Source organism: Silene latifolia, chromosome 6 (genome assembly GCF_048544455.1).
Source record: "Silene latifolia isolate original U9 population chromosome 6, ASM4854445v1, whole genome shotgun sequence".
NCBI classification, from domain to species: domain Eukaryota; kingdom Viridiplantae; phylum Streptophyta; class Magnoliopsida; order Caryophyllales; family Caryophyllaceae; genus Silene; species Silene latifolia.
The window spans coordinates 88,587,389-88,594,434 of NC_133531.1; the positions used below are offsets into that span (position 1 = coordinate 88,587,389).

At 39.7% G+C, this 7,046-nt stretch overlaps 1 non-coding gene across 1 annotated transcript; it reads right to left on the reverse strand.

Annotated features, from left to right (window-relative positions):
• Window positions 1-4,314: 4,314 nt before the first annotated feature.
• Window positions 4,315-4,421, reverse strand: LOC141589095 (small nucleolar RNA R71). The gene has a single exon (XR_012520048.1). It is a non-coding gene; the product is annotated as a small nucleolar RNA R71 (small nucleolar RNA).
• Window positions 4,422-7,046: the final 2,625 nt, after the last annotated feature.

Here is a 7,046-nt window from a genome sequence, read left to right on the forward strand (position 1 = left end):
ATCACATATTTCGATGATTTCTTATCTTTATATCACATAGCTCCGTTGAACATTCTTCTCAGCTTACTTTTATCCTTCTTTTCTCTTTACACTCAATAATACCAATTAATAGTTCAACTCCTTATTCCTTCTAGCTAACTCTTTAGAAATCTGGTTACCCCTTCGTTGCTCCAAAACTTAATTCCATTATTTTCTACCGACATCATCTCACTCTTTCTTACCATGGATCTTCTCTTATTATGCTATCACTCATACTTGCCACTGATCTATCCATAGAACCAACGTTTAATGTTCAAACAATTGCATCCCCCTTTTTACATCTCTAGAAATCAGAATTCATTTCATACCGTTAATTACCCAAGGAAATCACACAGTAGTTTCATCTTTTAATAAACCAAACCTCCCAAACTCACTCACTGTCTACAAATACACCTCGCGACATGTCTCCACAAAGTTCACTATATATTACTCTTCTCAACCCCTTTAAACGAACTTTCACTACATAAATCCATAACCCACACGACTCCTAACCATTTCCTCCATAACTCTTTACACATCGCAAGCCGCCACTATCCACATTCTTACTTTCAATCTTTTCATTCTCACGTTCATTATACTCACATCATCCCTTGTCTATATTCACTTATTTTTACATTACTCAACACACAATCATATCACTCATCCCGTCTCGCAAAACATGCGCCATACCTCAATAAACTATACCAATCTTCCTTTTCTTTTTCCACCATCTATCATAATCACATATAACTCATGTCCTCCCCACCGAACTCATACTCATCATAGTGCCACTCTTTACATCATAAGATTGGGTAACTTACGCTTCAGGACCAACACATACGTAAAACAATGCATAAAGAAGTAATACAACACCTTTGAATTAAACATAATATGCAACGAATGTCAAAAGACAAACATATGACCCGAAATACGCATATGACCTGCACAGACCCCACTCGATCGAATACCAGAACCTACTCGATCGAGTTGAGGCTACTCGATCGAGTGCCCAACATGCTCGATCGAGTGCCCCGACTCGAGAACCCAAACAGACCTTCTGATCTCTGACTTACTCGACCGAGTAGCCCGGCTACTCGATCGAGTGACCCCATACTCGATAAGTACCCACTCGATCGAATCAAACCCACTCGATCGAGTCATGCAGACTCGTGAATACTACCCGAATGTTATCTCACATACCCTAACGTACTATGCATTCATTATTATTTCAACATTATGATTACAACTACGCATTCAAATCTGCGCGACTCTTCATACAATTAACAAAATAATCTACTTCGTGTTATCAAGTGCCACGTTATAAACTACCATCATGCTTTTCATCCAATTCGTTATATAAAACACATATCATTGAACCTCTATTCTTCATGTTACTACTTACCAAAAGTCAAACATTACCATCTATCATGCTCATATAACATTCAACTTTCAATCATGTATTACCCGCATGTTTTAAATTTTCATAACTTTTCATAACACAAACCACACCCATACACTACAAATCCTATTTCCATGTTGCTAATACAACAACATTAAAAATCCACTTCATCACACATCATCATATACGAACTACTTTCTTTTTCTACCATATGATTCATCATTCTCATATACTTTTCCAACGATTCCAACCAACATGTCAACCAACTATCATGCAACATGCTTTCAACAAACCATATACAGCACAATTAACGTACACGTCGCACATATACACACGGACTCCACGTTCCCATACCATGTGACTGGCTTAAGTATCATGGGGCCAAGATTTTGAAGTGAGGGCGCCTACTCACCCAAAACCTAGCATCAGTGATGTGACCATAATTGGCGCATATTTAGCCCCCGAATTACCATTGTTTCCATGCTTTTTAGTGCCTATTTGGGTCATTTCTTATCTTTAGTTCTTTGTTTTGCATATTCTTTGAGATTTTGATCCCTCGGTAGGAAAGGAGTAAGAATCTTGCATTTTCATGGCAAAACGAGGCTAAATTGATCGTATTCAATGACCAAGCATCAAGGAGAGACAAGACTAGAAGGCCTTTGTACATATTATAGTAGAAGAGCATTGTTGAGAAAAGGATCCTTGAGTCCCCAAGGAAATCCCCAAGGAATTCATGAAGAAAAGGGAAGAAAAGAAGAAGAAAAGCTGCTGCCAGACAATCCGAACGGATTGTACACAATCCGTCCGTCCGCCCTCGCCAATCCGAGCGTCCTTCATAGGAATCCGCTCGGATTCCCCGTCGCCAATCCGAGCGTCTTGACCAAGAATCCGCTCGGATTCTCCAGCCCAGATCCGGCCGTCCCGACTCCCATCCGCACGGATTTCAGTACAGCACGTTTTCGTTCTTCAAGCCACGATAAGAGAAGCCCTTCTCTCGGAGAATACCGGAGTCTCCTTGCTCAACTTAAAAAGTGTAATTACTAGTTTAGCCCTTAGTTAACCCTAATGCATCCTCCCTAATTTTCACTATAAATACCCCATTAGTCTAATTAGAGGAGCATGTTCTTCTTATCAATATTTAGAGTAGTTAATATTAATCAAATCTCTCTTCAATATTATAATCAAATATTAATCAAGTTTTAATCCAAGTTTTAGTTCTTTAATCTCTCTCTTGTTCTTCCTTTATTTTGGGTAATTAGAAGATTATTGGGTTTATTGGGAGATTGACAACCTTCCATCAATCATCAAGTTCTTCTATTATTCTTTGCATCTTTATTATTGGAATCATTAGTAGGTATAATCTCTTAATCCCTTTTTAATTATTGCTAATTACTTTCATTTATTCATCATGTTTCATTATGTTAGTATGATTGACAACCTTTCTAGCATGATCAATATGATAATGAGTGAGTAGTCTCTTAGCTAGGGTTTAATGAGTGATTAGGGGAAACCAACATGGGGAATGATTCATGCTTAAATTAATATGCTTTCATATCTTATTTGCTTGCTTGTTTTGATCTTAATACATGCACATGTTATATTTGATGAAATGCTAAGCCTATGAATCCTTGCATTTACTATCATCTTCTATCCTTTCAACTTGACTTGTAAGACATAACCCAACTCGAGTCTTGTTAGACCATGCATGTGTTGAGTAGGAAAGATTAAGTCGACTTGTAGGTGTTGTACAATCTAATCGATTCGGCTCCGGGACCCAAACTTTCCTAGGATTGTAAGATATAACCCAACTCAATCCATCACAACAATAATTGCTTGCTTATAAATTGAGAACATGTTTGTATGATCATATCCCATGAATCCCCTATGAACCCATGACACCCTAGTGCCTTTAATCAATTGTTTACACCCCTTATTTTATTTACCTTGTTAGTTTACTTTCATTGTTATTTTAGTTTAGTAACCTTCTACATCAACCCCATTTGTGACACCCCTTAGACACTACTAGCTACAATAGAATTCTCATTTCAATACCCGTCCCTTGGGATCCGACCTTTACTTACCTCTTTACTAATTGTAGAGTTGTTTGTGGAGTATAAATTGTGTTTTGTATCGACCATTGACCAACGACCACATATGCTTAATTGTGAACACCAAATGGACTCGATCAAAAATGGCGCCGTTGCCGGGGACGGTGTTTAATTGATTTTAGATTTCTTTTATTGTTTTTAGTTGTGTCTTTTTCACCTTGAGGAAGTAAAACTCCTCAAGGTTTGTTCTAATTGTTTTCAAGTTGTTTGATATTTTGCATGTCTAGAAGGTTACAAAGAGATTTGTTACCTTTTGACCGTGAAATCGAAAGAACCTTGACGAATAATAGGAGACTTGTTAGGAGGAATTTGGGAGGTGTTGGTGAAGTTGTTCAACCCACTAGTGAGTTTGTCAATCCTTTCGCAATAGAAGGAGAAGAGAACCCATTAAACAATACCACACAAAATCCACCTATAATGCCTAAATTTTCGTCACACTCTATACCCACCGAGGAGGATTTACCAAATGGTACTCCTACCCCACAACATCTTACCGGAAACTTTATTGCCAAGTCCGCCTTCATCCAACTAGTTGAGAGGAGCCAATTCGGGGGAATGCCTAGTGAGGACCCTCATTCTCATATGGAAACCTTTTGCGATTATTGTGAAGCTATCTCTCAAACGGGCGTGACTCAAGACCAAATAAGATGGGTCTTATTTCCTTTTTCGTTAATCGGCACCGCAAAGCAATGGTTGAAGGGCCTTGATAAGGCCACCCTTGGAATAGATTCTTGGAAGAAGTTAGCTCTAGCTTTCTACAAAAAATTCTACCCACCGGAAAAGACTAACATGCTAAGAGCTCAAATTACGGGTTTTAAGCAAAGGGATGAAGAATCTTTGTATGAAGCTTGGGAGCGGTTCAAAGGTATTTGTCGCTCATGTCCTCACCATGGACTTAGCGAATGGTTTTTAGTGCAACAATTTTGGAATGGTTTATATGAAGATTCAAGGAACATTCTCAATATGGGATCAAATGGAATGTTCACCGAAGTTGATGACAATCAAACATGGAACAAGATTGAGGAGATGGCGGTCCATAATTCACAATATAGTAGGCCTCGCAAGGCTACTAGAGGAGGAAAGTATGAAGTGGATTCCGTTACTCAATTGGGTGCTCAACTTAGTGCTCACATTGACACAATCAACTTGAAGTTTGAACAAGCTATGGCTAGACTTGAGGAAAACTCAAAAACATCAAAGCATCATGTCAATGCCATGACGGCATCCTCATCAATCCCAAGTGGGATATGTGAGAATTGTGGAACCTTGGGTCATGACTCAAGTGAGTGTAGGGGAACAACCGAACAAGTTAATGCTTTCCAAGCTTACAAAAGTGGTACCCCTTATTCAAATTTTTACAATGAAAACACCAAGTTCCATCCAAATCTCTCATACAAAAGCCAAAATGTTCAAAACCCTCAAACAACATACACTCCACCACCCATGAGAAATCAAAATCAAAGACCCTTTTTCAATCAAAACCAAGGCTACCAAAATCAAAATCCATACAATCACCAAAATGACCAAGGTTTTGATGTCCAAAAAGCGGTCCTCCAAATGCAAAAGAATCAACAAGAATTTTTCACCCAAATGCAAAAAGATAGCCAAGCAAAAGATACCACCATCAACAACATTCTAGCTCACACCAAGATGTTGGAAACACAATTGACTCAACTAGCATCGTCAAGCTCACAAAGACAAAAGGGGCAATTACCACCTCAAGGTAATCCCCCTAGACATGAAACGGTTACTGCCATTCACTTGAGAAGTGGTACAAGATATGAAGCACCGAAGAAGCAAGTTGAGGATGAAGTTGTGAGAGTTAGTGAGAATGAAGTTGTGGTGCAAGGTCCCAAAGAAGGGGAATCATCCAAAGAAGAAAGTTCAAAGAAAAATGAAGACAAAGCCAAAGAGAAGGAGCCCATTGTGGTTAGACTTCCTTTTCCAAGTCGTCAAGGCAAGCCCAAATTTGATGATCAACTTGGAAAGTTCATGGAAATTGTGAAGAACTTAGAAGTCTCAATTCCTTTCACGGAATTAATCAATCACGTTCCGGCCTATGCAAAGTACATGAAAGATATCCTCACAAAGAAGAAGTCGATCCGGAAACTTGAGACCATCGCCTTTACTAAGGTGAGTAGTGCAATACTTCAAGGGAGTTCACCTCCAAAGTTAAAGGATCCGGGAAGCTTCTCAATACCATGTACCATTGGCGACACGACGATCAACAAAGCCTTATGTGATCTAGGGGCTAGTGTGAGTGTCATGCCGTACTCGGTGAGTAAAAGGTTGGGAATGGGAGAGCTTAAGTGCACCAATATCACTCTTCAAATGGCCGATAGATCGACGAAGACACCATTAGGGATATGGGAAGATGTCCCCGTGCGAATTGGGAAGTTTTTCATCCCGGTAGACTTTGTCATTGTTGATATGGAGGAAGATTCCAACATTCCAATCATCTTAGGAAGACCTTTCCTACACACCGCGGGTGCGGTGATTGATGTGAAACATGGAGAGCTCACTCTAGAAGTGGGAGATGAAAGCATAACTTTTAATCTTGAAAAAACCATGAGAGCTCCTCGTTTGCATGAGCCATGTTTCATGATTGATCATTATAGCCGGAAAGATGAAAGGAAGAAATCGGAACTCCAATGGAGGAAGAAAGTTGAAGATGCTCCATTCAAAGAGCAAGTGAATTGTGACAAGGAGAGTTTGCAAAGCTCATCAAAATCAACCAAGGAAGAAGATGATGGCCTCATTGGCCAAGAGAAGAAATTGGGAGAGTTGTCTCCATCTAAGCAAGAGATTTTCAATGATCAACTCAAAGAAGTTTGTGGTCTTTGGGACGACGAATTTGAAGGGATCTTTAATCCCTACATTGGGCATGCCATCGATCATGATCAACAACAAGGGCCACGGTCTATTGAGGACCTCTACCACAACAATGAACAAGCTTTTGATTACTTCTTCAAGGTGTTGAGCAACATCAACAACACCTTGAACATGCCCCCTTGACATCTCATCAAGAATGAGAGTTTGGTGGAGTCCTCCCTAAACCACCACTTGTAAATATTTCTAACTCCCTAACTTACTTTTCAATTTTTGTATTGCATTTTTGTCATTTTTGGATTTTAGTTACTTTGATCAAAATAATTGTCATGAAAAGAGAGAAGTGAGGGAGGGATTAACAATTTCAATTGATGTGTAGTGCTTTACCTTAGTGTGGGAATGGCAATTGCCTAGGCTATTCATGCCTTAGTAGTGCCCCCACAATGAAGAACACAAGATTTGAAAGAAAGAAAGAAAGAAGGATAAGGGAATGCGTTTGTGCACGGATGGAACTGAATCCGTGTACACAAGGACCAATCCGAGCGGATTCCTGAGAATCCGCCCGTCTGAAGAAGATCCGAGCGTCCTGCTGAGAAGACGCCCGTCTTGGGCTGTGCTGAAATTGCAAATTTCTTGTCTGTCAAAGAATCCGAGCGGATTTCTGGAAAGACGCCCGTCTCACAGAATCCGTC